The sequence below is a fragment of the Macrobrachium nipponense genome, chromosome 6, assembly GCF_015104395.2.
Source record: "Macrobrachium nipponense isolate FS-2020 chromosome 6, ASM1510439v2, whole genome shotgun sequence".
In the NCBI taxonomy this organism is placed as follows: domain Eukaryota; kingdom Metazoa; phylum Arthropoda; class Malacostraca; order Decapoda; family Palaemonidae; genus Macrobrachium; species Macrobrachium nipponense.
Window position 1 is genome coordinate 122,882,897 of NC_061108.1, and position 23,923 is coordinate 122,906,819.

Consider the following 23,923-nt stretch of genomic DNA (forward strand, 5'->3'; position numbering starts at 1 on the left):
AAAATTAACCATGAAATCAATAAATGAACCTTATATTGATAAAAAATTCTTCATTTATATATATATATAGGTAATCTGAAAAATCTATTTTCAGCTTGCCCAGAGAACATTCCACATTCGTAAAGTTAAGATGCAAATTAATTGTAAAATGATCTAGTTAAATTTTGATAACCGGCCATACAAACGTTTCATAGACAATGAAAACTAATTTGGAAAGTAGGTCGAAAGTAATTCGTTCGAAGTACGGGCCATTTACAAAATCCTGAAAGCACACCGTTTTAGTCTACTTACCCCAAGGCCAAGGGTCACCAACCTTTGAAGCTAGACACTGAAATTCTCTTAGATATTAATGGAAAATACTTTGAGCTGATATCATCGCGTTGACCTGTTTCATCTCTTAAAGAGGTTGTCATTCATTCAAATAAAAGTTCAAAATCCTTCTCCTGTCATTAGTTTTCCTCTTCATCATCATTATTCTCTCTCTCTCTCTCTCTCTCTCTCTCTGTCCTTTTTGTTCATCCAAAGTCACATTCAAAAGCGAACCTGATGACAGTGACCTCAGTTGAAGGATTCTTGACTTCTTACTATGATAATTTGATTTTGTTTATATGTATGATAGACATTTAACTACATTCATTGCTTGTAGTAAAGTCCTTTGTTTCAATTCCCTTTCGTATTCGGATATCAGGCCGTATTCTAAAATATGATCTTTCAGATCGTTTCAAATTTTTCCGAGAGAAATCTCTCATTTGTAGATTACAAGTAGGAGTTGGTTTTGTCATGAACTGCTGTTTTTATATTAGTTTTTTATGCTTTTTTTTTTTTTTTTACTGAGTTTAAATGTCCCTGTTTGTGGTTTTAATACTCGTGTACAGGATATGGAATGCACATTATTTTGTCTCTCTTCTTGATAGAAGTTCCTCGCTGGACGAGTGGTTTTCGCGCTCAGCTGCCAATCCGGTGGTCCGAAGTTCGAATCCCGGCTCGGCCAACGCGGAATCGGAGGAATTTATTTCTGGTGATAGAAATTCATCTCTCAAATAAGTGTGGTTCGGATCCCACAATAAGCTGTAGGTCCCGTTGCTAGGTGACCAATTGGTTCCTAGCCACATAAAAATATCTAATCCTTCGGGCCAGTCCTAGGAGAGCTGTTAATCAGCTCAGTGGTCTGGTAAAACCAAGATATACTTAACTTCTTCTTGATAGAAATGCAAAGGAAAATGAACGACTATATATTTGTATAATCATTCTCTGTGGATTCTCTTCCGGGTCTTCAGCATAGTACCTTCACTGTGTAATTTGGATAGATACGTTGTTTTTCATTTTTTTCTCATGGGTGGTCGTGGTGTTGATAGTTCGTGGGGAGGGGGGTGAGTAAGGTCACATTATGAACCAGTCAAGCCTCAGTGGCGTGGTTGGTATGGTGTTGGCGTCCCACCTCAGTGGTCGCGAGTTCGATTCTCGACCATTCCATTGAGGAGTGAGAGAAGCGTATTTCTGGTGATAGAAGTTCCCACTCTCGAACGTGTGTCGGAAAAGTTCACTGTAAAGCCGTTTGGTTGGTCCCGTTGCTGAATAACCACTGGTTCCATGAAACGTAAAAACACCATACAAACAAACAAACAAACAAACATTATGAACCATCGCCGTTCTCACCAGACTCCAGAGGTTTTTTCAGCGACGTCTGGTATTGGTGAACTGGAGTTTGGAGCTTTTAATGTAGCGAAAGATATATGGGTCCCTACTAAATAATCAGCCTTCCCCTGTCCTCTTCTACGTACGCACCAGGAAAACACTTATCACTTACCTGGAATTCCTCGAGTTCCACCTCAGGAGAGGAGACTTAATAAGTTACATTCACTGGAAAGCAGAGGCATAAATTTGTCAGTCATTCAGCTTGTACTTTACTTTTATGCTGTGGAACCAGTGAGCCTTGCAGACTAACGCAAAGGAAAGGAGAAACACGAATAAAAGAGGTTTCTTATGTGCTTTTATTGTTGCTTGCTTGTCTCAGATCCACGGTATTTTTGCAATGAAGTCACATCGAAATGTTAAACATTTGCAATGATGCACACATGTCTTATATATATATATATATATATATATATATATATATATATATATATATATATATATATACACACACATATGTGTGTGTGTATACACACATACATAAAATTCTTTATCAATTTATCAATTTTACTCATGGCATTTTTATACCTTCCAGGAAACCCATTAATATCGAATTCTCATGACCTTTGGAATAACTTACTCTGTAAGGTAATTAATTATATAAGGTACATTCTCCTACCCTGACCATTCTCTGTAAGGTAATTAATTATATAAGGTACATTCTCCTACCCTGACCAGGGCTTGAACCTGTGCCCTTTGATTTGGAAGCAGGGTGATAGTGACCGTCACTTAGGTCAGTGTCACCCTGCTTTAAACCCGAAAGGACTTCTTTACATTCAAATGCTGGAAAAAATATTGAAGTAGAATTTCCATTTGTTAACACAATTTAGGTTTAATTCTTTGCTTAAGAGAAGTCTATGCCAACGCCTTTTATATTCAAATGTAAAAAAGCCATTGGAATGAATTTTTCATTTTTTACAAACACTAGAGTTCAGTATCTGCTTAAGTGAAGTCTGTGCCAACGCCTTTTATATTCAAATGTAAAAAAGTCAATGGAGTAGAATTTTCATTTGTTTAAAAACACTCTAGATTTGAATCTCTGCTTAAGTGAAGTCTGTGTCAACGTCCTTTATATTCAAATGTAAATAATTCATTGGAATAAAATTTTCATTTGTTTACAAACCCTCCAGATTGGAAACTCTGCTTAAGAGCTTTTCCAGTCTCCATAGACCGCACAGAGAGTAATTCCGAGATTCTCGTTGGTCACACACCAGAGGTCGTGATACCCTTTCTCTAGACGAATCATGCAGAACTCGTAGTTGCCCGCCACGACGCCGTAATTGTTCGGTTGTCCAACGTCCCACTCGATCTGGGACTGCTCGACCGTCCCCCCGAAGAAGTCGTAGAAGGTGGTGCTCTGCTGCGATGTCTGAGGTAGAGTTTGGAAATGGTCGTGGTTAGATAGTCGTCTAGGCAGACCAGTCGTTGAAATCTCTGGACGTGAATTGCCAGAGGTTCGAATGAAATCGTTATGAGAAAGGTGCTCCGTTGAAGTCACCCGAAATGAGACGAAATGTTGATATTAAAGCTTCAGTTTACGTACCACTGAGTCAGGTGCCTAAGCACTCGTTAGTGAAGTTGGACAGCTGAATAGGAGCTAAGCAAAGGGAACGAATTAAAAGGCGCAGAAAACAACGCAGGTGGGGATACCAGGAGTGAGGATAAAGTATTTGGAATAGCGTTCAGTTGAGGTTAATGCTCTAAACGTTATCTAACAACACAGTAGCACAGTGGATGTAACGCACCCGTCACAGAGCATAAATAATGGGAAAGGATACTCCAATCGCAAAAAAGAAAAAAATATCCTTCCAAAATAATGTAAATTAATCGAGTGTATTTCTAGTACTCGATCATTTAATGTGAATCAAATACATATCCATATATAAATAGATACTTCGAAACCGTAATGTTTGACAAAGATTTTGTGCTCGGAAGACTAAAGCTGTTCCAGTATTAATTAATTTGTATTCAATTTTACTGCGTTTCACAAGGATTTCTTCCCGCAGTGGTTGATGTCGATGAGAAAACTTGGCCTCCAGGTTTGTAGTTCATTTAAGAATTGAATTCTTTAAAGGTATTCTTTCAGCAGTAGGCTGGATATTGTCGACCAGTTTATAAGATGCTAGTGTTTTTCATTTTGCAAATAGGCAGCAGTTCATCTTAAAGTCTGCCCACGCGCCAATTAGTGACTTGAGTATTTGGTATGTTAATAAACACTGAGCTGCAGTATAATTAAGACAGTTCTGACTGAATATTACATTTTCAAATGAATTCTCCTCAATTGCTAGAGTTTTAATTTTTCTTCCATCGACTTGGACAGTAGAGGAAAGGAAATAACTCAAAGAAATGAATAAACTCTGGAAGTAGCTCATGTGCGTGTGTATATATATGTGTATACGTATATATACGTATATATGCATATATATATATATCATATATATATATATATATATATATGTATATATATATATATTGTGACGAAGTGCCAATTATCTGGTTACTACACTTACCATTCATTAACTGTACCTCACAAAAGCCAGACACCTGAACCCTCATCACAGGTACTAAACGACTGAATACTCTAAAGGCAACAGTGATCCCTTAACAACTTACCAGTATTGCAGAAAATCAGACTAAGTTCATCAAAACAGGTGTGAGGTAATCTTGTAAGTAATTAAATTAATCAAAGAGCTGCACTCCATCAACAACTTTAAAAGTCTAAGTATTTCCCTGATTTCAGAAGTCTAAGTACTTCCCTAGTTCTAAGTCACTTCAAGTTAATTGAAGGAAAACAGATCAATTACCACTCTATGTTTCTACCTAACATCAATATAATCATATGCAAATTTACTGGTTAGAAATGAAAACACTTATAAAAATTTTAAATACAAAAAATGTGAAATTCACAATATCAGGGAAAATTACTGATACTTGAAAACAAAGTAAAGTTTAATTAATTCTAGTGAACAAGACCACAGTTGATGGTCGAAAGCTTTAATCCTGTACAAGAATGTATTTTAAACTACAAGAGGATTTTTACTTCATTGTGGATTGTATCCCCATTTACTTAGAGGTACGACATAGTACCTGGCTTATGCATATATCTATATATATAAATATATTAGTATATATATATATATATATATATATATATATATATATATTATGCTGCTACATTCATAATGCATATATTTCCCCTCTTGACTGTATAAAATGTTAGAAAAGAGTTTTGCAACATTTTCAGATTCCTTATTTAGCTTAGAGTTATAGGATGTCTAAAAATGTATGTTCAGATTTCGCTTAACACAATTTAAAAGTATATAACGTAGAATGTGTAAAGAGAGAGAGATTAAATTTGTCTGTTCCAAGCTAGAAATTGTTTCATAACTTGTCATCGCCTCGAGATAGAACTCGAGATCTCCGTTTTGTTTTAGAAACCTGTCAACACGTTTGATAAGGGAGTCTGTTCCAGACGAGTACGTGTCTTTGTTGAGCATACTACATGCAGGACTGGTTTCATACGTGCATGTCTTTGTCGAAACCACGTTAAGATTTCACGATTTTTCTGTAAATTTACGTCATGTTAGAAGCTTCTAGAAGGATTGCACCATCTTTCTCAAGCCCAAAACATTTTGTGTGAAATCCACTGTTCAGCTTCCGTACAAATGGAAAGCATTCATTACAGACTTTGAATTCCTGGCATTTAGAGGTCTCCCTCTCTCTCTCTCCCTTGCTATACTTGATATTAATGTAAAGATTTAATACTTACTGAATGGTCATTCGTAACTTTTAGATTTCGGAATTATTAGTTATTTAGTATTATTTAGTGCTTTTAGTGGAATCTGAACAAACATTGTACAAGTGTGTAACGGCACCTTTTCTCTTTTGAAATATTGTGAATTGGTGAAATTTTTTGAGCGAGCTGCAGCAGAAAGAAAATTGGTACCAAGGTAAAGTGTTATTAAAGTTTATTAGTTGCAACTAATAGTCACAGTGGTTCCATGAAATAAGTTTAAATTTTTACACATTGCAAATTTTTGTGTTTGTTTCATTTGAAGTGATTTTTTGTGCAGTTATCAATTTTCTTATTGAAGTGTGTGTTTTTATTTTTATATTCTGTGTGATTAGTGGTTTTTACAATTTTGGTGTTTTCCATGTTTTTCTGCAATGTGTTTCATTTGCATTCACAATTTAATTAACTTAGTTGTTTTCATTAGTTAATCGTTGCACATTTAATTTGATTTAACATGTGTGAATTATTTTGCTCTTACTTAGAATTCTTTTCAAGTTTTATTGTTGTTTAGCAATCGTGAAGCAATTAACAAATTTTAATTATTACCTAACACTTTTAACTTTTGATTGAATTTATTAATTAATTTTCATGAATTTTGTGATAAAATTAATTATGATTTAATTTTACTTAATTAATTCAAGAATTAATTAAACTTTGCTTTGTTTTCAAGTAACAGTTAATTTCCCTGAGATTGTGAATTTCACTTATAATTTTGAGTTTGATAATAAATTTTTGTATTTAAAATTCTTATAAGTGTTTTCTTTTTTCACCAGTATGATTAGATTATGCTTAGGTAGAAACATAGAGTGGTAATTGAGCTGTTTTCCTTCAATTTACTTGAAGTGAGTTAGAACCAGGGAAGTACATAGACTTCTGAAATCAGGGAAATACTTAAACTTTTAAAGTTGTTAATGGAGTGATGCCTTTTAATTAGTTTGATCACATATAGGATTACCTCACACCTGTTTTAATGAACTTTGTCTGATTTTCTGCAATACTGGTAAGTTGTTTAAGGGATCACTGTTGCCTTTAGAGTATTTAGTCGTATTTTACCTGTGATGAAGGTTCAGGTGTCTGGCTGTTGTGAGTTACTCATTTAATGATTGGTAAGTGTAGTAACCAGATACATGGCACTTCGTCACAATATATGTATATATATATATATATATATATATCTATATATATATATATATGTGTGTGTGTGTGTGTGTGTGTGTGTGTGTGTGTGTGTGTGTATGCATGTATGTGTTTTGTTGAAATACCGTCAGCAAGCTGTAAATCCAAAACTTTAAAGCGTTTATAAGTGGTGATTTGTGGCGAATGTATTTTTTCATTTTCCAATACATAAATATATATGATTGTGTATATATAAAAGTTTGTGCATGTATGTGTTTTATTGAAATACTGGCAACAAACTGAAAATCCAAAACTTTAAAGATTTAATTTGCGGGGAATGTATTTGCTTATTCTTTTTCATTTCCCAAACCAAAGTAGGGGACATTATATCAAAGGTAAAGAAAAAATATAACAATTTTCATACTAACTGAAAAAGAATTGGTGAGTCAGTAAAATGAATCTGTTGCACTAGATTTGGATTGCATGCTTGTCTCCTACAGGTGCCCGTGCTTTCGTTTAATTGTATAGGTCACGCAAGATCTTTATTTTCTTTGACGATTTGATTTGTTCAGAAAAAAAAGTACAGTTTTTTTGCTCTAAAACGGCTTAACAGTGCTAAAGAAAAGCTGTCAGTAATTGGTAGTAAGCGTTTTTATAGCATTATCTATTGAAGGGAACTCCTTTGAAGCTGGCCATGGTCTGCTTTCGCCAAATTCCACGACAGCCATTGGATTGGTAAACCTGGAGAGCCAGTCAGATTAACTGCCAATTGATTTTAGAATGGAGTGGAATATAGGATTAAGGCCAAAGCTCAAGCACAGGGACCTATGAGATCATTCAGCGCTGAAAGGGAAGTTGACAGTAAAAAGGTTTGAAAGGTGTAACAGAAGGAAAACCTCGCAGTTGTTAGGAGAGGATAGAAAGGATGATGGGAGAAAGGGAATATGAATGGAGGTACAGTAAAAGAAATGGAAGGGGTTGCAGCTAGGGCCCGAAAAGTCGCTGTAAAAGCCTTAAGTAATGTCTATACGGTGCACTGTATGAGGTGTACTGACGGTGCAACCTCCCTACAGGGGTCAACTGATTTTGGTGATATTTTACTATTGGTGAGCTCTGTAGTCATGTCACCTTACAACATAAAAGAGGGAAGTCACTGAAAATGATTCAAAGCGAGGAGTTTAAAAATTCCTTTCCTTAGAATGTCTGAGATTGGGAAAGGCTTCCTTGCTGGTTACTGAATATTCTGAGCCTTCGTGGTGGTGAAGAAAATTCTGTCGCAGTCATAAGTCCCAGTAATATTGTTACTGAAACGAGTTTATTGATTAACAAATTAAGTCTTTATGTTTGCGAACAATAGCGTCCATTGATGAATCGCCACTTGCTAGAAAAACCATATAAACATCGATGACTTTCTTGAATGTACTGAACCAGAGAAACATAAGGACGTGTGAAATCAAACTGGAGAAAAATGTTCAGTTCATGACTCTGCCTCAAATTTTCAAGTCGTCGTTTTGTGCAAAATACTGGATGCACATCCCATAGCCTTACAAGCTTTGTTGCAGTAATATATTTTACAGACTCGGTCATTTATTGCAATTTATCTCTTCTACGTCTGACGTTTCTTGCATGCATGGGAACTGCATTGAATTGAATTGGAAGTAGAATTTAGGCCAAAAGCCAAGGACTAGGACCTACGAGGTCATTCAGCGCTGAAACGGAAATTGACAGTAAAAGGCTTGAAAGGTGTAACAGGAGGAAAATCTCGCAGTTGCACTATGAATGAATTGTTAGGAGAGGGTGGAGAGTAAGATGGAAGAAAGAGAATATGAAAGGAGGTACAGTAAAGGAACAAAAGGGGTTGCAGCTAGGGGCCAAAGGCAATCTGCAAAGAACCTTAAGTAACACCTACAGTGCATGAAAAATAAAGATAACAGTCGCAATATTGCCTTAATATCTTGAGGTGTGGTCGTTCGCTTTTTTTTACAAAATCGCCTCTCATACGCCAAACAGTATCCAATCACGCAGATAAATCGAACATCTGTAACCGATAAAAACATTGATGCAGGCAACCTCTTCAGTTATATTTTTTAAAAAAATTGCTTATTTACCTTGTAAAGACCAACGAGGAAGGATCCGTATTTGGAAAACAGTCTGTCTGACTCTGCCCTTGTTGGGTAGGGTATCATGTGCCCGTTCAAATTCTCACATTCTACTTTCGCGTTATTCCATGGCCTGGTACCATAAACAGGTTTAATGAAAATAATGGGAGAATGGGCAGGAAGGTAGGTTCTCAGAGTTGCTTCGGATGCCGTCATTGGTTCTATGAAGGTGGGGAGTGTCAGATAGAGTCTGCATTCGTTCGTTGCTGCAACGTGAGCTAACCCGTCACAACCAAATTGATTGCAGATCATTGCACATCTGGAAGATGAGGGACTTGAGAATTAAATGATGACCATACTTTCCCACACACGTTCCCACACGCGCAGGCATTTGCATTCACACAAACAGTGGAAAGTTTGCAATTCTGCTGAGATTCTGGTTATCAGTCCTGATGAGATGTCCAAATTCGTCAAGTTTTATATTGTTTCTGTTTGTCTAATGATTTTCCTTTTTGGTGGCAGAGCGTATATAATACTCCCAAAGTTCATGGGTGGAAAAATTGTACTGTGTTTAACTTGCATTTATTTAATTAACTGGGGTTTCGAGTATGTGTGACCTATGCTCGTATGTCAGCACATGCTCTTGCTCCTAGATCCGGTATGGTGCAGTACCGTCAGTGCACCTCACGCGGTGCACTGTAGACATTAGTAAAGGTCCTTTCAGCCTCTAGCTGCACCCACTTTTTATCCCTGTATTTTTACCTCCATTCCCGCTTCCTGTCTTTTACAAAGGCACAATTCACTTTCAAGGCACAAAACAACCCTTAAAAAGATCACAAATATTGATGAATTTGGTTTCAAGAATAATCCAACAGCTCCTTTGGATACTATGAAGATTGTATTATGTGTGCCATTTGTCGTTATTAAATGCCATACTAAAGGATGTCCTCATTCTAAGGTCTGTAGAAGAACCACTTCCCTTAACAGAAGGGTAATTTGCCTTTTACAGGAAGGGGCCAACTAAAATCAAATGGAGCATTGTATATGCTCCATTCCATCAAAAAAACCTCAGGAGCTTCAGAGTTTTGTCATGAAACATTTGTGCTACAATGGACACACAATGCCAACCTTATGAGAACGACCACAAACATAAAGGACCCTAATCATTCAGGCTTCTAACATAAAGATGTTTAGAGATGAGATGGTTGCACCAGTCAGATGAAAGATTCAACTCAACTCGTGTGTTTTACCCATTTTTCCTGACCACAACTTTTCCACTCACATATCCAACGTCTAGTTGTTCAACTTATTCATCAAATTAACCTCGGTACGGTTTTCCACCCACAGTCCTTGGGAATATTTATGAACTACCAACGTCAGGTTAGATTATCACAATAAATGAAAAACTTAAAACTTAGAGGGAAAGTACATTTTAGGTAATAGGAAAATGGAATTCTCGCCCGTCTGAGTAATGTGGAAATCGCTATATAGCCATGGTATGGCGTTTAATTCCTCATATATTTTATATATATATATATATATATATATATATATATAGTATATATATATATATATATATATGTATATATATATATATATATATATATATATATATATGTATATATATATATATATATATATATATATATTATATATATACATATATATATGTATATATATATGTATATATATATATATATATATATATATATATATATATATATATACATATATGTGTGTGTATTGTGTGTGTGTGTGTTTGTGTGTATAACTGAATCACGAAAGTTTGGAATGTGACAAATCCATAAATAAAGGTATAAGCCACTAAGGAAAGATAAACAACGGAGTTTCTGCAAGATCTTTCGACTCAACGTCCTTTACTTAGCAGATAAACTGACTTACATGAGAAATTAAGAGTACAGGAAAGGTCGTATAAGTGACAGATAGGGATTATAAGGAGATTAGTACCTAGAATCCAACACACCTGGAGAATGAGTAACTTTCCCAAACAAGCATAAACATGGGTACAATTTAAGAGCAAAAAGATTAAGTCCAACTGCTCAGACACAGGGACAAAAGAATTGTACCCATGTTTATGCTTGTTTGGAAAGGTTTCTCATTCTCCAGGTGTGTTGGATTCTAGGTATTAATCTCCTTATAATCCCTCTGTCACTTATACGACCTTTCCTTGTACTCTCAGTTTCTCATGTATATCAGTCAGTCTGCTAAGTAAAGGACGTTGAGTCGAAAGATCTTGCAGCTACTCCGTAGTTTATTTTTGCTTCGTGGCTTATACCTTTATATATATATGTATATATATATACATATATCTGAAGCACGATCATTTGGAACGTGATGAATATATAAATATAGGCAAAACCCACGAAGGAAAGTGAAACGATGGAGTAACCGCTGAGAGGCCTTTCAACTGTCGTCCTTTACAAAGGACGAGAGTCGAAAGGCCTCACAACGGTTACTCCATTGTTTCACTTTCCTTCGTGAATTTTGCCTTATATATATATATATATATGTATGTATGTATGTATATTGTGTCTGTGTATTTTTAAATCTATGTATGTGTGTGTGTGTCTTTGTGTGTGTGAGCACGTACCTTATCTTTGTATAACCGTTATATGATGTATATGTACCGGGTAGGGTCAGACTTAGATTTTTCAGCACCAGCTTGTAAGTGACAGTCTCTGCACAAGTTCTGTGTAGGAGGAGCAGTTGGATGATCAGAAGAAGGAGATGACTTTTCTTGTGATTATCTGTTGCCATCTTTTAATTCCTGTAGTGCAGATATCAGTCTCAAGTTGCGCCTTTTTCTCTGCAATAAATAAAAAGCAATGCTAGAGTATATCATGCACCATAACAGTTATTTTGCCATTAGTACAGTCAGTGTGAAAATAATGGCAATAATGGTTTCTTCGATAACGTCAGGAACAGTATTTGCCAGCGTGGATGCATTAAATTGATTTTTATTGGAAATTAATCACGTTCTTCATTCCAGCAGCAAAATTGTAGCAATTATTATTATTTTTTTTTTCTGAGAAATGTGTATCGCAGGTCTTTCTTTTTAGTCAAATATTTTTTGCTTGGGATCATGTCTTAGCGTTCTTGTATATATTCCTCTTCTTTCGTTATTTATTGATTTAATGTAGAATATCTGTTTACTTCGTTGTCGGTTCTATATTTTATGTATACAGAGTAACCATAGATGATGATAATTTCCTGCTATCTTATGTAGCTCCAGTGCAGCTTCAGTTTCTCAGAAAGCTGCAATCCCGACCGACTGCGTTGTAGGTAACTTGCAGTGGAGTATTGGCAAAACCATTCAAGTGCATTCCCTAATGGCAATTTATATCGATGAACCAGAACAAAATAAGACCCTATCATCATGGAGCTTCAGTCATTACAAATCACGATAGATGACAAATGAGGAACTTGCCTATTGAAAAAACCAAATTTATCGTTCACCTTTCGTTGAAACTGTTTCTCTTTTATTGGAGAAACCATTTCATTGAAAATACGATTTGTCAATGATATGCATCATGGCTAGAAAAGGGAAACCGATGTTTGGTCCCATTTGCCAATCCGAGAAAAGGAAAATAACGGACTGGATAGGATGTGAATATGGTGGAAGATAATATAAAGAGTTTGTTTTCTTGATAAATAGGTTAAGACAAACCTATTAAGTAGTGCAATACAAGTTCAGTTACATGTGACTAGGAAGGAAAGATATATGTGTGGTTGAGATCATTATTATTATATTATATTCAGGAGATGGACACGATTCATATGGAACAAGCCCAAAATGGCACCATTGACGTGAAATTCAAGCTTCCAAAGAATATGCTGTTCATTCGGAAGAAGTCACAGAAGTTAATAGGAAATACGGAAAGGTAAAGGAATTGCTGAGCGAGATACTGTGATTGCTGAGCTGCAGAGTATAAAGATGTCGTCACAGCGAATTTTCATCAGGTCTTTGATTTAAATATTGATGATATAATGAAAAAGATGGGATCGATAGAAACCGTAATGAAGATGACAGCTCCCTATATTATAGACAAAACTTATGCAGATAAAGTCCAGGAAAAGAGTTGCTTTGTATTAATTAGGATTTACAGAGGCTTCATGTAAAATGTTTTGAATATGTCGAGGTACCCTTCAAATACTTAGATCGGAGAATCTCCTTTATTGTCGTTTATAGACCTCCACGGCCCAGTGTGTTAGCCAGCGCCTTAGCCGCACGGTTTCATTGCTACCTTTTAAGATTACCCAGGCTGGAACCTGGGTAATAGAAATAGTTGTGCAGAGCAATGGATATGAATACATTTTGCAGACTTCTTGATGGTTTAGCTGGCAATGTTAAAGGAGAAAAGGCTTCCCGATGGTTTCAGTGACCATGAAGTGCCAGATTTTTTCTAGATTTTTTTTTTTATTTATACGACGAGCCGTATTAGTAATGTAAGACTATCGAGATTTAGTGGTGCAAATAATGATGATATTAATAGGGTTATTAAACAGACGGAGAAAACAAAATGTGCTGTTAAGCCTATGCTAATATCTGAATTTGTTTGAGTGGAAATTGGTTCATGCCTGACTGATATAATGGGGAGAGTAGAAAATAACAGAAAGTGGCTATTATTAAAGCAGTATTGAGTTCCTCATTGGACGATTGGTTCACGTGCTTGCCTACCGATTCTGTTGTCCCGAGTTCGATTCCTCGCTCTGCCAATGGCAAATCAGAGGAATTGTTTCTGGTGATTAGAAATTAATTTCTCTATATAGTTTGGTTCGGATCCCACAATAAGCTGTAGGTCCCGCTGCTAGGTAGCCAATTAGTTCCTAGACACTTAAAGATATCTACGTAATTCTTCGGGCCAACCCTAGGAGAGCTGTCAATCACCTCAGAGGTCTGGTTCAACTAAGGTGTACTTAACTTTTTTTTAAAGCAGTATTGAAAAATCCGATTGACACTTGAAAAGGAAGTTAATACAGACGTGTTTCAAATCTATCGTTTCTGTCCAGAATGGAAGAAAACGGGATTCAGCAACGATTAATTTCTCACCAGGAAAGGGTAACTGCAGGATAGTCAGTCGGCTTATAGACAATTTCATTTATTGCTGCATCTTCTTTCGTAAATTATCTATTTGATATAATGGAAGCAGGCAAGCGTGGTGTGTTACTCGACCTCGTGCATGAACTTCTAAATGAAATGCAGTTGGAATGTTTGATGAAGCCTATGAATATCTTCAACACTAACAGCGGGACAGAAAATACAGTGTACAGATTTGGAAACTCACGTTCATCTTAGGACACACTGAGAGGAGGAGTACCCCTAGGAGATGTCAGACAACCTACAGTGACAGGGGTTAAACGCGGGTGACATCCAATTTTATTTTTCCCATAAACAACATCAGGGATGCAAATAAAAAACTGAGTGATGTTTCACCAGTTTTTTAAGGAATGGATGACTGAAGCAACTGAAACTAAATGAAAATAAAACCGAATTTATGTTATGGGGAGAAAATATAACGTGAGAAACCTTAGCGATATTCTGTTGGATGTAAACAGTAATTTAGTCCTGCGGCGTAGGTTGCTGCTTGAATGTAATTTTTCTTTTAGTACTGAAATCAATGATGTTGTAATGGTGGTTGGCCATCACCATAGATGTTTTGCCAATGTTAAGAAGTATGTTAATGAGTGTCTATCAAAACATTGTGGTCAACTGAGTGGATTATTGTAACTGTCAGATTCTACAAAAAATAAGTTTAGGAAGCTGCAAAATATGTTGGAGCAGCGAGATTAATAAAGGATCACGCCCATATTGTTGGGGTTGCATCGACTGCTTATTGCAACTAGAATAATGTTTGAAATGTTTTATGGCACCTCATGCTATCAAACAGTATTTAAAAAACTTGCTGGGCATATTACATCCAATGAATGTTGTCGACACAAGACCAGCTACTGCCAGCTTCAAATCATTTGGGCTCAGATGCAGTTCGAATGTTGGTTGTATAGACTTTAAATGTGCAGCCCAGGGATTGCACAGTAAGGTCCTACTTGTCATGCGGAGGACCTACAATCACTGCCAGTGTATTATAATGACCGTTTTTATATCCCAGAATACCAATGCATTTCATATACCGTCTAAGGCTGAGTTAATGACTTATAAATTTGAGACGTCGATGGTCGAGTACAATTTGAGAGAGACGTTTCGTTCATGTGTTTCTGTACAGGTTGAAGTCATGTTGTCTTGATTTGTCGTTTACCAAATTGCTTTGACCAAACTCTCCGGAAATCATATTTAAAAAGTGACGATTATCATATAACTAAGATTTGTTACCCCTTATTTCATTGTGCAATCATGTAAATAATTTTTATTACTATATATTGTTATAAGCTTACATGTAATTAATTTTTGGCAGTAAAACTAACTAAACTAATTATACAACTGGAAAACATATCAAGGCATTTATTAATGTAAGCATACGTGTATTTGTAAATATTCTGACAACCATAACTGGTGAGATTTTAAATTATAAATTTATTTTTAGTTAGGCGAAGATTTTTGGGGGTAGACATTGATAATTCAGCCAACTGCATTTGCACAGTGTATACACTGCCTCGCTTATAAAGGTTCGATTCTGAATATCCAAGCGTGAGTGATTCGCTGGGCATATTCAGAATTAATGTACCGATTCCTTGAAGTCAAAAATGGTATTGTGAACACGAGCTGGTTCCAGACTTGGCGGATAAACGATTTTACGATCTAACTTCCGTGACCCACAACAAGTGCAGCAAAGCGTTCGTTTGGCGTTTGATTAATGATCATCTGCTTTAGGTCTTCCTCGGTAAATCATGGATTTAACGACTTAATGATCCGACTTGCATATATAAGTTAGTAGAGGAAAAGACCCCATATAGACTCCACTTTTCTAGCCCCGCCCCCCGCCCCCCACCCCCCCCCCCAAGGGCGTGGCTACCCCCCTCCCCCCTCCTGATTGGCTCATGTACGTACGTGAGGCCTAAAAAGGGGCGGGACAACCCCCAAAACCCCCAAAAGGGGTGTGGCCACCCGTGAACCCCATATAGACATCCACTTTGTTCTGGGGGTTGGCCACCCTGGACCCCATATAGACCCTCACTATTCTTGGGGGGCGTGGCACCCCTGACCCCAAATTGACCTCCATTTGTATTATAAGCTCATTGTGACGTACATGGGAGGCTCATAAACTTGACATCCATATGGTATGATAAGTTCCATGTTACCCTACATGAGCCCCGAAATCATAATTGACTACCATTTGTCTTACAAGGCTTCTGTAACGTACATGACTCATATTAGGGAGGGCGTGGCCTCCCCTAACCCCAAATCGACTCCACTTTCTACCCCTTGACGTCACATAAACTATAAGGAATTAAAAAACCATCTTTTCAACCCTCCCACCTATTCTGGGCGGGCGTGGCCCACCCCTGACCCCCAAATTGACTTCCATTTGTATTAATAAGCTTCATGTTACGTACATGAGCTTCATAATGACTCACATATGTATGATAAGTTCATGTACTTACATGAGGATTCATAATTGACTCCATTTGTCTTACAAGCTCAGTAGTACATGCTCACGTACATGAGCCTCCTATTAGGGGGGCGTGGCCTCCCCATACCCCAAATCGACTCCACTTTTATACTGTGACGTCACATAACTATAAGGAATAAAACCATCTTTTCAACCCTCCACTATTCTGCGTGTGGCCACCCCTGACCCCAAATTGACTCCATTTGTATTATAAGCTCATGTACGTACATGAGCTCATAATTGACTCCATATGTATGATAAGTTCATGTACGTACATGAGCTCATAATTAAAGACTCCATTTGTCTTACAAGCTCATGTACGTACATGAGCTCATATTAGATAGCGTGGCCTCCCCTAACCCCAAATTGACTCCACTTTTCTACCCCTGTGACGTCACATAACTATAAGGGAATAAAACCATCCTTTCAACCCTCCACTATTCTGGGGGGCGTGGCCACCCCTGACCCCAAATTGACTCCATTTGTCTTACAAGCTCATGTACGTACATGAGCTCATATTAGGGGGGCGTGGCCTCCCCCATAACCCCAAACGACTCCACTTTCTACCCCTGTGACGTCACAATAACTATAAGGGAATAAAAAACCAACATTTTCAAGCCCTCACCCCAAATTGACTCCACTATTCTACCCTGTGACGTCACGTAACTCTCTGGGAATATTCTTTCAACCCCTTGCCCCAAATTGACTGCCACCTTTCCTACCCCCTTGTGACGTCCACCGAACTTTCTCTGGGAATAAAAAACCCCCTTCTTTCAACCCCGTGACAAATGCTCTTTTCTACCCCCTGTAAGTCACGTCACTCCGGTAATTAAAAACCAACATTTCAACCTCACCCCAAATTGACTCCACGTATTCTACCCCTGTGACTCACTTAAACTCTGGGACCTTCTTTCAACCGACCCCAAATTGACTCTTTCCTACCCCTGTGACGTCACGTAACTCTCCGGTAATAAAAACCAACATTTAACTCACCCCAAATGACTCCACTATTCTACCATGTACGTCACTAATCTGGGAATAAAAACCATTCTTTCAACCCCACCCAAATTGCTCCACCTTTCCTACCCCCTGTGACGTCACGTAATCTCCGTAATAAAAACCAACATTTCAACCCCCATTACACTATTCTACCCCTGTGACTCACATAACTCTCTGGGAATAAAAACCATTCTTTCCACCCCTGACCCAAATTGACTCCACCTTTTCCTACCCCCTGTGACGTCACATAACTCTCAGGGAATAAAAAACCAACATTTCAACCCCACCCCAAATTGACTCCACTTTTCTACCCTGTGATGTCACGTAACTCTACGGGAATAAAACTTGACCCCACCCTGACCCCAAATAGACTCAGTTCACTGTTTTTTGCGACTCATGTCCCTTTTAATTGTTTTCAAAGTAACCGGGACGTTTACCTCATCCTCCTCCTATAAAATCTCTAAATTTATAATATGCATATTGCGAATATACTCTCTCTCCCTCCTCCCTCCCTCCCTCCTCCTTCCCTCCCTCTCTCTCTCTCTCTCAGTCCGTTACATTTTGTTTTATATATATACACACAGCTGCTTATTAGATATTCAGAGTATCATGATAAAAAAAGGATATTTGGCGACTGACTTCATCCACATGTGATATCTCCCCCAATAACATATCAGAGTCAATGTTATCTGATGATGAATCACGCACACACACACACATATGAAGAAACGAGACCTTATCGCCATATTTGCCCAGCTGACTTCACGCCAACGTGAAATTTTTATTTTTCATAGAATTTGAGTCATAATCTAGGTGGCGAACACAAGGACAAAGGTACACATTTCAATTTTGTTTATTTATTATACAGAGTTTGAATGAGAGGTTGAAAAATCAAATTACAGACGGAATTGTTATTTTATATATAACCAATCCTAAATACAGGGGAATGAATTAATATTCCATACAAATACATACATTAGAAAAAACTGTACAAATACGAACGCGATAAAGTAAAAATGCAAACTATAATAAAAAATTAAATATAATAATTCAAAATATAAAAACTAACTGTGATATGATTATATAATAAAAAATACATTATATACAATATATATTAAAATATATGAATATAAGATAAAATATATAGTAAAATATACAAAACTATGACACCCGGTCAAGGTGTGAATACGCCCCCGTTTAAACTGGAGGAGAGGGTGTTTAAAACCATTTCCCGTCGAGGAGAAGTCAAAGACGTCGAAGAGAGAGAGGAATTAACATTGTATATTTTACTATTCTCTCTTCGACGTTTTGAACATCCTTTCACCCGTGTGGGAAAATGACGTGATGGATGTAGGGTCGGAGGAATAGAGGAGTAGGAATTCCTCGAGGTGCTAGGAGCGGGAATATTTAAAATTGGAGAGATTGCCGCAACTACCGGCGCCACCACTACCCTCTCTAGATCCTCCTCCTCCTCCTCCTCCCCCCCTCTCCCCTCCCCCTCCCCCTCCTCCTCCGCTATACCCTCTTCCACCCCAATGTCTGGATGTCCATACGCCAACGATTTATAAGGTGTCACATAATATCTCTTGTCCTCTAAAGGACAGAGAGATACCTTTCGCTGGCTCGTATGACACATCGTGCCTCCTACTCTTTTGCAAATTGTTGCACACGAGTATAAGTAATCTCATTCTTTTCGATTACAGCTCGATACTGGTCATGTGAAATGGTCTTTTGCCGGCATCTTTGTACACCCTTTAAGGTGTTACTACGACTAGTTTCCGTCAGATACGATACTTTAGGTTTAACGGCCGCCTATAAATTCCCTCATGAGTTCGCCCCCGTTTCAACCTTCACTAACCCGAGTTCCCCCTTACGTGACTCATCATACACTTCGTGAGTTTTGGGGAAATTACTCAAATCCATGTAGGGTTTGAGCACACCCTTCAGTTCCCGATTGAGGTTATCAGTCACCAGGGAAAAGATCAAGCTGTCAGTGTCGGTATAAAGGAGCTGAACTCGGTGTCCATACTGCTTTCGAAAAGGAACGTCGTAATAGAACCGATACATCATATCCTTCGCCATGTCTAGTATACTGAAACCGATATAAATCGGGGATTCAGCCATAACAGACTCTTTGCAATGGTTTACAATGTACCTGTCGTTACCCAGTTTTTCCAAAGACTTGTACGTGTGTTTGGACACATTCCTGAGAAGAGAGGCTTCACCGGTGGTGACGACAGTTCGGGTAGAATAATTCAATGAATTTTTAATAGTGACACCGCAAAAGACCATTCATTATGATTTTGATGGTGTTCCTCTTGTCCGGATCGGTCTCTTTAGCACGCCTTTCGGCATTCTCCAGAATATATTCCCTCAAATAAAAATCCTGTTTGAATTTGTACACTTTCCTTATTACATCAACTTCGAGACCGAGCCTTATCAACGTTTGTAATAACGAAGACAGATCAAGTGATTACGCATGGGTAAATGCGTACCCGTCAACTTAACATTTTTCTTGGTAGCTTCACCTTGAACTTATTCATTAGGTTTGTACTATAGGGCGATAGATCCTGGTGAGTCACATTCATGTGATGAATGGCGAGAGGGAGAGTCTCCGTCTGTAGAGCAACATCCCGTCTAACTGGTTTGGTATCGAGCAGTATAAAATAACCGTATTCACCCTGTGAATCAATGGCGGTAATATCGCTAGCGACAAAACTTTCTAATTCGACAGGGGAAAGTTCAGTTATTTCACCCGAGGGCATTTTGTATTTACTCATGACTGTGGGATACAAACTGGTGAAGTCAACGTATTATGTACGATCGAGGATCACCCACCCAAACTAAACTGGGATTTAACTCTGGATTATTAGCTACGCATTGCCTTCGAACTAGACTACAAAAAACCGCCGCGGATGTTTTTACAAATTAATTGATAGAGTTCACCATTCGAAATGAGGGGGAGACGAATTTTAGAGGAATATAGGAAAGCATCGAGTGAGAGAGAGGTAGAAGTCAGGTAACGGGCAGGGTCTAGTCCGAATTGCACCATGGCAGCCTTCCTCCAAGCTAAATAAACGTCCGCTAATAATCCCACATCCATTAACAAATACAAAACGGTATAATCTAGAAGATTGGTGCAATTAGCGGCGTTCCAAACCTTGACCACGTGTGCATAGCCCCCGCTGGAAAGGGTTTCTCCCGTAAGTTCCGAATCGAAACACTCTCGAGAAGGGATGCCGGGCTTTCGCAGGATATTGAAGCCCGTCACATAATCATAAGGGTAGTACTGTTTACCCGTACCCAAAACTAAATCGAGACAATCCCGAGAATACTGGGTTAACAACTGACGTGCGATTTCGAGGGAACCTTTCTGTTTGATATGACTCGAGGCGAGACTAGAAAGGGTCCCCCTAATCACGTTGTTGCTATCCACGAATCTCAGATTGCCCGATCTGGCCGAGTAAAATTTACTACCCTCGCGTTTCAGAATTTCAAAATCATGCTGAGCCCCCGCCTCTTTCAAGACCAGGGCGATGTCATATGACAAATTGTGTACGAACACTGTTTAAAGTTGGCTCCTTAAATTGCATATTCAAATTACACTGTTGACACAGTGCACACACAAAGTTGTCCCGTGCCACAAAATGAGCGTGATGTCGCATTTTCGTGACTCCAGCCTTGAATTCGACGTTACATCCTCCGCAATGAGTGCTCGCTTCAAACTTACGGCGGATTCAGGACTCATATGTAAAGGATACGCACGCATTTGTTCACGCAATAACGCCCAGTCCCGGTTCATGTTCTGCAAACAATCATCAACGCATTTCTCTCGTGACTTAGTCTATGGGTACAATATTCCCCCGTTCTACCGTCAACGATCACGTAGCAGTAAGCGAAAGCTTTCTGTCGAGATACTATTCTCGGATCGTCTTCTCCGGTCTTCGGTTGAATATTATACGCCTCAAAATAAACCAGGAAGCCATGTGCGAGATTGGCAGCAGAGCTTTAACTTTAGTAAACTGTTTAAATTGGCCGGGTTCTGGGTATTCGACAGTGGTTCGAGCAGTACAGGCCTGTGTGTGCGCCTCACGGATGGTGGAACTATTAAACAAAGTCAAACAATTGTAACACATACCACTCGCGTGCTCAATCCCCCGCCCCTGCTTGAATCCGTGTCGGAACTTCTTCACGAATGCCAACATATCTTTAATCAATGCGACGTGGTCGTCAGTGATTAATAACAACGTGACCAAATGAGGACTTTGGGGGTTACCACCTTTCCTCGCTAGATGTACCGTCCAATGTTTTTTTTTTCCGCTGTTTCCCCATGAATAATTCACATAATTTATACAGATATATGTTGAGGTTATTCCCCTTTTACTAATGTGAAAGAGTCATGGCGTCAACGGCATATCTGGCGAGTGTTTGATATTAAATTGTCCCCTCCCCATCCTCCTCATTAAGACACGAGGGAGGTTGTTAATACGTGTGGGAGGGTTATCTCGCAGTACAACGTACGCTTCTAACGCTGTAACGACACAGTTGTACCCGGACTGAATATTGATAACCTGATCACTACCGCGGACTCCCTTGGGATACACCTGGAAGTTATTAATATTCACTAACTCACGCCGCGTGATATGAAGTTCAACCCTATCTAGCGAGGTCATACACAACCCGAACCTCAGTACGGTTGAGTCTTTCTTCCAAGTTATTAGCTATAAACTCAATAGCCTCCTCCAGGGAGTCATAGATCGAGTCAATCGTAGTGAGGGTGGGTGGAGTACATACATAGAAAGCACTTTTTTCATTCATGTCGCCTAGCATCCTCACGCTGGTGATAATAACGCACAAGTATAGCATAGCCGATCGAATACCTCTTTCGAGGAAGTTACTGTGCACATCTTCGCGTAATCGGGTTATGCTACTACTTAACTTCATTGCCACGTCAATGTGTGACCCTACTGCGGCCGCATAATGAATGATACTCACTACCTTATTACCCTCCGTTCTTTCCCTCGTGATGAAGATTCCCCTTCTGGTTCCTACACCTCCACCAAACGCGCGATGCTTCATTATTATTATTACTCCCCATCAAATCTTCATCTAATGGGAAGTCTTCAGCGAAGGGATCTGTAAAGATAATTTTAAATAAGCACCGGAGTGAACGTGTATTATAATAATAATAATAATAATAACTGCAAAAACTGCAATAATAGTAATAATAATAATAATAATAATAATAATAATAATAATAATAATAATAATAATATTTTACCTGGATCGGAGGGTGGTGAGGATGATTCATCATGGCGGTTAGAGGCTTGGACATTTTCTTGAATGACGTGACAATCTGTGTGATAACAAATTCATGAATAAGGTGTGACATAACATGAACGTGGAGGTTTTTATGTACATATATTATAAACCCGATGCCCATTGTTAGTCATACAGTCTACATTCAACCAAGGTCCTTTAAATATATACTCCGAGTATATTTAAAGGACCTTGCATTCAACATGTGTGGCGATCACATCATATACGTGAATAGCAATGCCTGTATAGGTACATTTCCAGAAAATCGGGCGTGTAAATTTACCAATAGGTTAGCCGTCCCTATATCATTACCGAAAGGAGTGGAATATGAAGTGGGGCTAGTGGGAGTCATTCTCCCGAAATTATATTACGCTATTAAACCAGGAGACGTTGATTTTTACTATCAATTTAACGCGATCTATAATGAGTCAGATGGGAAACGCATTTACACGTATATTTATAAGTCCATTTCGGGTTTGTTGGGTGGTGATATGAATGTCATGACTAGAGCGTTTAATACGGAAATTATTGAACAATTATCTGAATTTTACGGAGAACATATTCGCGGAGCTATCCGCAGGGACGGTTTATTCTCATGGAATGATGACACGAAGAGAATGAGCATTCCACATATCGATGCAGGAGCAGCCAAAGTTGATATGATTGATTCAATTACGATTAAACTCAGTGCTAAAGCAGCAATATGTTTGGTTTCAATGAAAAAGTCAGGTATTTAATATACAGTTCGGGTGCGTTGAGACCTATCACAGTAGAAATATATCCAGCAGGGCGTTGAATACGTTTACCTGTTTATTCGGGTATCGTTCAACCTACCATCTTGGGTGATAAATGGTTATCTCTTAGACTGCTTCACGTTAGGATGTGCATGTGGTAAAGGTCCGCATAATGCCGTTTAATAAAACCTTTAAATACCATTGACGTATTGGATTACATTACTATCGATGTCTCAGATCAGAACGGTGAAGAAATAATGTTTACTGAAAATGGGTTCTATCGTGCAGTCTGCATATAAGACCTAGATAAAACGCTATCGAACTTTTCTTATAAATACCATACGTGATATACCCGTCGTAGTATTTAACCGACATGGCTGGTGAACACACTATATATTTGAGCAGTCTCGGCTGTTTAGACACGTATACCAAAAATACACCTTCGAAATTTGCCAATAGATTACCTACACCTATATTATTACCTAATGGGGTTGAATATGAAGTAGGTTTAGCTTCGATCATGTTCCCGGGGAGTTATTACGCTATATTATCCAAAAGATGATTTATTCACTCTCGAATTTATTA

General features: G+C 38.3%; 1 long non-coding RNA gene across 1 annotated transcript; it reads right to left on the bottom strand.

The window, feature by feature from the left end:
• Positions 1 to 2,956: 2,956 nt before the first annotated feature.
• On the bottom strand, positions 2,957 to 11,521 carry LOC135216722 (uncharacterized). The gene is made up of 3 exons (XR_010314899.1): positions 11,312 to 11,521; positions 8,710 to 9,019; positions 2,957 to 3,061 (listed from the first exon to the last, which is right to left on the bottom strand). It is a non-coding gene; the product is annotated as an uncharacterized LOC135216722 (long non-coding RNA).
• Between the last annotated feature and the right edge of the window lie 12,402 nt (positions 11,522 to 23,923).